This window comes from Marmota monax, unplaced genomic scaffold, assembly GCF_021218885.2.
Source record: "Marmota monax isolate L192 unplaced genomic scaffold, Marmota_monax_Labrador192_F-V1.1 WCK01_AAM20220418_F8-fsc00052, whole genome shotgun sequence".
Taxonomy (NCBI): Eukaryota; Metazoa; Chordata; class Mammalia; order Rodentia; family Sciuridae; genus Marmota; species Marmota monax.
In genome coordinates, this window is record NW_026693473.1 from 298,230 (window position 1) to 306,269 (window position 8,040).

The 8,040-nt window shown below is 36.0% G+C and overlaps 1 pseudogene; it reads left to right on the plus strand.

The window, feature by feature from the left end:
* Positions 1-351: 351 nt before the first annotated feature.
* LOC124101713 (TBCC domain-containing protein 1-like) lies at positions 352-2,030 on the plus strand (annotated as a pseudogene).
* Positions 2,031-8,040: the final 6,010 nt, after the last annotated feature.

Consider the following 8,040-nt stretch of genomic DNA (forward strand, 5'->3'; position numbering starts at 1 on the left):
ATTGAGTATCAGTGCTCTTATTTATTTCTGAAAGGTTTTTGCACATTGAATATATAGTACTTGTCCTTCAATCCTACCTGATATTTTATATTAGATTATTGTCTTTTTTAGAGTACATTTACATACATTGAGGTTTTTTTCCGTAAGTATTCATACTACCTCAATGATTCAAAAATGCACTAAATTGATGATTGTCCATCTGACTTTATGGGTTTCTGATTAAAATTATATCATGAGGTACAGGGCTAAAGGTGAAGGGTGAGAAGGGCGTGAGGAGAGGTGTGGGGGACCTATTCCTGTTTTTGCAGGTATACAAAGAATTCTTTTCATCCAGATGTTCTTAGAAAGGATATGGATCAGTCAGGAGTTCTCTGGGTAAAAGCAGAACCCTTTATACTAGGTGCCTTGCAGGTCCCTCCTCCATTCAAGTTCAGTCTTCATTATCTCAGGAAAATAGTCACCTATGTGCAAACCACAGCCACAGAGGGTGCTTACCCATGGTTCTACTAGTCTGTGTGAAGGCATACTACATTTGGGAAGCAGCAGTTAGCTAGGGATCTGGCATGGATTTACTTTGTAATATTTGATAAGTCTTTCTATGAGGACACCTGAGGAGATCCTGGAGTGGTCTAAAGTTCTCTCCAACTGCATGTTTGAAGATGAAGTTGAAAAGCAGAGAAATCAGTTTTCAGTGAACACTCTACAATTTCTGCTGTTTTTATACATATCAACAGTTTAATGAAAGATTTCCCTGAGGATATCTTTGGTTGAAGAAGAGTGGCCTAGTCCCAGAAGCAGATCTCAGTCTCCTGACCTGACAGAAAAATCCAATTGTCATAATAAAAACTGGAAAGATTATAGTCACTAAGCTTTTGTCTCTGATCATCTGTCAGATCTCCTTGAGCTGCTTTTAGATCCAGAAGAACTCACTACAACATTCCACTCAACTCATAATAGTCTCATCATTCAGGAAGCTGTTGTGGTGCCCAGTGAGTACAGCCTTCTTACTGAAGGCACAGTGAGTACAGCCAGGAAGATCTATCCACTTCATGAACTTGCACCGTTGACAACCCCTGCATGCAGAGAATGACTTCTCAAAGATTGCCAAGACTTTCTCTTTCTACAAACTGGAAGCTTGGTTGAGAGCCTGTTTAACTGGGACTCCATTTGATACATCTGCTTGCCTCAAGTCAGGAAAAAAAAAATTGTCTTGGGCTCATCAAGTTGAAGGTACAACCAAAAGAGCTAAGATTGCCTGAAATAGTCACATGGCCCCTAGAATGCGCCCCTGGTGGTGATGAGCCAGATTTACAAGCAGAAACTGGCCAAGAGCTCAGATACTCTGGCCTGGCGGGGGCACATGTCAAGATTCATCACTGCAATGAAATCTTTTATATGTCTTCGCTGTCCCTTGAAATCTGTGACAATTGGGAAGTACAGAAATAGCACCTTTGTCTTGGGCCCATAGAGACTGCTCTTCACCTTTATAGCTGTGACAACATTGAAGTCATTGCTGTTTGCCATCATTTGTCTATCTCTTCAACCACAGGTTACATTTTTTAATATTCTGATGCCTATTTGCCCACTATTCTCTCTGGGAATCAGAGAGTAACTTTTGTCACTTTTCATACTCACTACCTGATGCTAGAGGACCATTTGGCCTGGACAGGCCTTGCTACGTTGCCTAATTATTGAAATAATCCAATAATTGTGTGTAGAAAGAATAGCAACACAAGTGTGTTCCAGCTCTCACCACCTTCTGAATCCACTATATTTATTATTCCCTTCTAAATGGTAGGGGACACCACAGAGATACCTGGGGATCTTCCATCTGCATATCAGAAAGCATTGGGTGAAAGAGAACAGAAGACACAAATCTGGGGGAAAACTGTAAAGGAGACCCCTTTGACAAAGGATCAAAGAAAGCGGTTCCAGGTACTTGTAAAGAACAAGCATTCTGAGCGTTGATTAATATAGGACTTCTTCAACAGCTGTACAGCCTTATACCCACTGCAGCAGGTTCCAAATAAGCAGCAGGACAGGCCACTATTTGTTATTTTGTATCCAGTGACTCTTCAAAACATCAATTCTCATAAAAATTTTTAAGTTCATCCCTGGTCTGAAAACATAAGGAAGAATGGAGGATGGTTCCCATCTTAAAACAAAATTGGGACAGCACCTTGATGCTTAAGAGACTTCAAGGATTATTTTTTCCTATTTAAGACCTTCTCTTGATTTCTGTTCATACTCATTTACTACTATTTAAATTGAATGTTAGCTAAACTTCAGACTTTCATGTAAACATAGCGTTTATAGCACATCAGAAGATTAATGTTTGTGATGCCAACATGTTGATGAAGGCAATCCATTGTATACGACTGTGTGTGTGTGCATGTGTGTTACTATTTAAGTGATTATAGATTTTCAAGTGCTTTCATATTTTAATTTTTATGATGAAAGATTGATTCTTTCTAGACTTGAGAGTTTTTTTATAGTTCTTTGTAACTATTTAAAAGGTGATTGCTCTTCCTTTTAAAAATATTTGGAGTAAAAGTATGATTGGTTGGTGTATAAATAAAACAGAAATAGTTTTATACAAAGGTACATTAGTCCTTAAAGTACAAAATTCAACTTGCATAATATTTTTGATTTTTCATTTTCTGCTTCAAATTTTCAATAAACAAGCTAAAAAGTTAAAAAGAAGAAGAGAAGAAGAAGGAGGAGGAGGAGGAGGAGGAGAGAAAAACTGTATCATGGTTTTAATGTCCAAAGGAATGATCACTTAATCACAAACTCAATAATGTTTCATTTCCAAATAGATACAGACAGATATAGATATAATACAGATTATCTTCTTTACCTGGAATCCCAAATTTTCCTATTCCCTAATATTCATTTATATCCCCCAACTCAATACTTTCTTGGTCATTTTCAGACATGAGCAGAGCAGCAAAAAAACTGAGTCACCCAAAACACATGTCAAAAAACATGTTGTAACTCTTTCTTGTCTAAATTTATACACTATAAACAAGTGTCTTTGGGTGGGGGAGGGCTAACTAGTGACACATTTTCTAGATTTTCAGTGCTTTTCAGTGAATTTGCTGTTTCAAATGGCCCTTGGGTGTGATACTGGGGTGCTATGTGATGTTCCTTAGTGCATTAAGTGCATTGCCCTTATGGAAGAAAGACATATATTAGATAACCTTAGTTCAGGCATAAATTGTAGCACCATTGGCTGTGGGACAATGTTGACAAATCAATTATATGTAACAAATAAGGTGTCTTTATACATAAACATGCATTAAATAATTATCACGGATAAATTGAGTCAAACATTATTATGTGAGGCTCCTAGGAACTTAATCCTGCATGTCTCCTAAGAAGAATGGTTCAGCATTGGCTAATCAAATGTTCATAGCAACTTTGTAGAACACAGTAACTGCAAATAATTAGAATCACCTATTTTTTCTAAATATTCCTTTAAATCAATGTATTAATTTGAGAAAGGTTAAGTTCTTCAAAAAGGAGTCCTCTTATTCAGAAATATATTATTTCATAATTTGTTTTTATAGCATCCTACTCACTTCATCATACTCATTCCCAGTCATGTTAGTTGCAGTAGTAATAGTAGTAGTAGTAGTAGTAGGGCTGCAATTTGAACCCAGGACCTCGTACATTCTAGAGAAGCACTCTATCACTGAGCTACGTCCCCAACCCCTAACATTTAACTATTCTTACTTGCAATTGTGAATGGAATTATCTTTCTCATATCTTTTAGGGAACAAGTGCTGGTTTAAAGAAGAGCTATTTGTTTTCATAAAGCTATTTGTTATTTTGTATCCAGTGACTCTGCAGAACTTATCAATTCTCTTAAAATTTTTTAAGTTCATATTTTTCCTCAGAATAAAATAAAATATTTAAAAACTGATAAATGTGTTTGCTATTCCAATAGTTTAGCCTCTTTCTCCTAAATTTTCATCATATTTTATTGGAAGGAACTTTTAGACTAAATAACTTTATTTGTTCTTGATGAAAGTGGGACTGTATCTACTGTGGTGATTGAGTGTAGCATTGGGGCTCATTCAACTTATTAGAAATGATCTCTGAGTTGTAATGGAGTGAATGTTGAATAGAATATGAGGTATATTAACATCTTGAGACAATCATTTTTTCCCTTTTATCAATTAATAAAGTTCCTAATATTAATTCACTATTATATTGTAATGGTAGATAATTCTACATTTTATTTTCATATTATATTCAAGTTATATTTGGATTAAATTACACATTAGTATTTATGATTCTCCTTTTATGTAAATGATTTCTTTTTAGATAAAGGCAAAAACACAAAAAGTTATTTTGTTTATGTATTTATTATTTTGCTTCTGCCATTGTCAAGTTTTGCTACGTGAATCTGACAATATTACTACATAAAATTTGTAATATTACACATTTTCTAAATTCAGTTTCCTAAATCTTTGAAAAACATTTGACTGTACCTAAACATTAAAACCTAGAATTTAAAAAATACATTTATATGACAAAATTTCAACATGTTAGTTGAAATTGTAATGGGTCAAAGCTTTCTCCTGGATAATTTTTTTTTCTTTGTACCAGTTATTGAATCCAGGCATGCTTAACCACTGATCCACAACCCCAGTCATTTTTTAATTTTTTTTTTAAATTTTTTTTGAGACAGGTTCTCACTAAATTGCTGAGGCTAACTTTGAACTTGCCATCCTCCTGTTTCAGCCTCCTAAGCTGCTGGGATTGCAGGCATGCACCTGGCTCTGGGGCAATATTAATAATTAACATTTTGAAATATTGATCATAGCATTAATATTCCTAAATGTATTTGCATTATCCTAGACATAATATTATGTGTGATTTACAAAGTGTCTTTTTAAACTTCTCATGTCAAATTTTGTTTTGTTTTACTTTTGAATTATTTATTCTTTGTTTATTTTCAAATGATGACATTTTCTTAGGGAGAGGATTTCAAAGATTCTTTGGGTAATGGTTGAGGACCTCTTTAATGGAGGACATGTGTACATAGGAAGGCAAAAGTCTAACAACTGCACAATGCAGCCTCAAGGGGCTGACCTCATTCTCAGTGTGGAGGGCAGATGGCAGGCCTGTCTCCTTGCCTCCCTAGAGGAATAGAGAAAGGGGAAATAGGCTGGGGAAAGGCAAGTGTTGTTATGAAACGTGGTCAGGAGCTGGCAATTTCTATGGTGCTAATGGAGTGCCACTTAAAACTTTTGAGCAAGGGCTGGGGATTTGGCTCAAGTGGTAGTACGCTCGCCTGGCATGTGTGAGGCCCGGGTTCGATCCTCAGCACCACAAACAAACAAAGATGTTGTGTCCGCCGAAAACTAAAAAAAAATAAATATTAAAAAAAAAATTCTTTCTCTCTCTCTCTCTCTCTCTCTCTCTCTTTCTCTCTCTCTCTTGAGCAAGATGTAGAATGACCAAAATAAAGTTATTTTAGGAGAGATTTATGAAATACTTAGAGATGGAGGCAGAAGAACTTTGCAGGAAGCTGTTGAAGGTATGAGTAGAAATGAACAAATAAAAGATTTCATGGATCTGGTGAAAACACACTGCTTATCTAAAAGAAAACATTCATTCTGACAATTATGCAAGTATTTATGAGGGTGTCTGGACAGAATAGTTGAAATGTGATCATTTGGGGGAAAAAAGAATAGAAAACCTCCTAGAAAATCTAATTAATAATAATAATGAAAGTAAAATAAAAATTGGCATGAGAAAAGAAGAATGAAGTTTAAAAAGACCTGTCCCCCAAATCTAGGATAAATATCTTCTTTGGGCCCCTGATATATGAGAAGTCAGTGCTACACGACTTCTCAAATACTACATTGAGAAGTTCCATCCAATATACCAGTACACAAAATATGGGGTTCATGGAAGATACAGAAGTAGAAATTAACTTCAAAGATTTATAGAACTATGAAGGAGGAAGCTGGGAACGTGGAAAATTTAATAGGGAAAAATGAAGGACTTTTCTAACTTACTAGTTTCTAAAAATTTGCATGTAGGAGATGGGAAGAGGTCAGATTTGGGCACAAGGAAGCAGACTGGGAATTACAGACTAGAAATGAGTAAATACATTGACATTATTTAACAAACACATGAGAGGTGTTTAGTTTTAAACTAATTTGTAATCAACTTTTATAGTAATTTTGGGAAATTTTAGAAGTTTTTAAACAAATACCTCTGAATTCCTTTCCTAAAATCTCACTCGAAAGAATCTCTTGATATTCAAATATGGTTGTTTTGGGTCACATGAAAAAAAAAAGAATTAAAATTAAAACAAGTTCTAATGCTTCCAGCAGATAGTCTTCAAAGTCTGCTTCACTTAATAATTATGTCTATGTGTTTACATTTTTATTTCCTCGCTGATCATCCCTTCCTCTTTCTCCTCTGGCTATCTCCACAGAGCCCTGAATTCCCACCAGCCCTTCCTGGGTAAAATATCTGAAAGCCTGATTATCGCCGCAGCAATTACCAGGCAAGTAAGAAGAGGGTGGGGCTTTCTCTCTCCATTTTCTCCTGAGGAAATCAAGCCTGCCTGACTGGTTCACCCTTCCCTAGTCAGAGGTAGGGCACAGAGAGGCAATAATATATTTTCATCAAGGCTCAAGTATAATCATGCTCTAGAGGATTTGTATCTAATATAATTTATGAGGAACCACTTCCAAGGGAGATCATGGAACCTCCAGTTTAATTGGGGTGATCTGGAAGGCTTGGTGCCTGCCAAAGAGCAAGGAGATGGTGATGCATGAATAGAAATGGAAATCTCTCCACACTCCCTTTCTATGCTATATACTTTTTTTCACTGGGGATCCCAGCTGTGGTTAGTCTCATTCCCTGCTTCTCTTTTTATTTCTTTTAATCTATATGAGAGGCTTTTAAAAATTATTTATCAGATATGTGTATGTGGGAAAGGAGTAGTTTTTTCTTTGAAGAGAATAGGAGCCATTCCCTGTCCCACCTAAACCTTCCCATTCTCTCCCACAAAACACCAGTGGAATTAGAAGGGTGGGAAAGGATTTGGTGGCATGCTGCCATTATTCTCACTGACTGAAAAGCAGCTCTAATTATGTCTGTAAGATTAATTAATTCACTAATTCAGCAAATATTTATCAAATGTTTACCATATGCTAGGCAGTAAGGATATAACATCCAATAAAACAGATTATATTCTAGTGAGGGAATAAATAAAAGCAGGATGAAAAATCTAAATATATAGTGTGATCTTCAGTGATGAGCTCTCTATAAAACTAAACCTAGAAAGTGAGTAGGCACTAGTGGAATGGGAAGGGCAACTTCATAAACACAATGGTTGGGGCTGTCTCTTTGAGAAGACACCATTTGAGCAATGATTTCAAGCAGGTGATAGAGTGAGTCCGTGGATGTGTAGGGGAAGTGTGTCCCAGGCAGAGGGAATAGATTGTGTAAAGGTCTTGAGCCAAGAGTATATCTAAGTTATTCAAGGAATTACAAAGGGCTCAATAAGAATGGAGTTAAGAATCTGCAATGCAGTAGGATATGAGTTGTGAAGTGAGGGTTCTGAGGGTACAGAGTATAGAGCCCTTGGACCACTCTAAGACTCTGGCTTTTACCCTGAGCTGGAAATAATTCCATATCTTGAGAAGAAAACTGACACAATTTGACCTCTCTTTGAAGAGTTAATATAAACTTAGAATATTTTCAAGGTAAAATGAGTATATGTGATGAAAAATGTTTAGAATCTTCTTTGTACCAGATACTATGTGAAATAAAAAATTGAATAAGCAAAGTATCTACTTTTCTAAGGAGTTTGCAATCTCCTGAAGGAGACAGACCAAACATTTAAAAAGCAGTCAATGCTGCAAAAAGATTAAAGTTTACAATCCCAAGTAAACGCATTTGAGCTAATATAAAGGAAGCTAATGGTAATCTTCCAGAATGGTTTCAGTACGGGAGAAAGGACCAAAGCCAAGATTGCAAGAAATGAAAAAGTAGGGCAAGAATGGG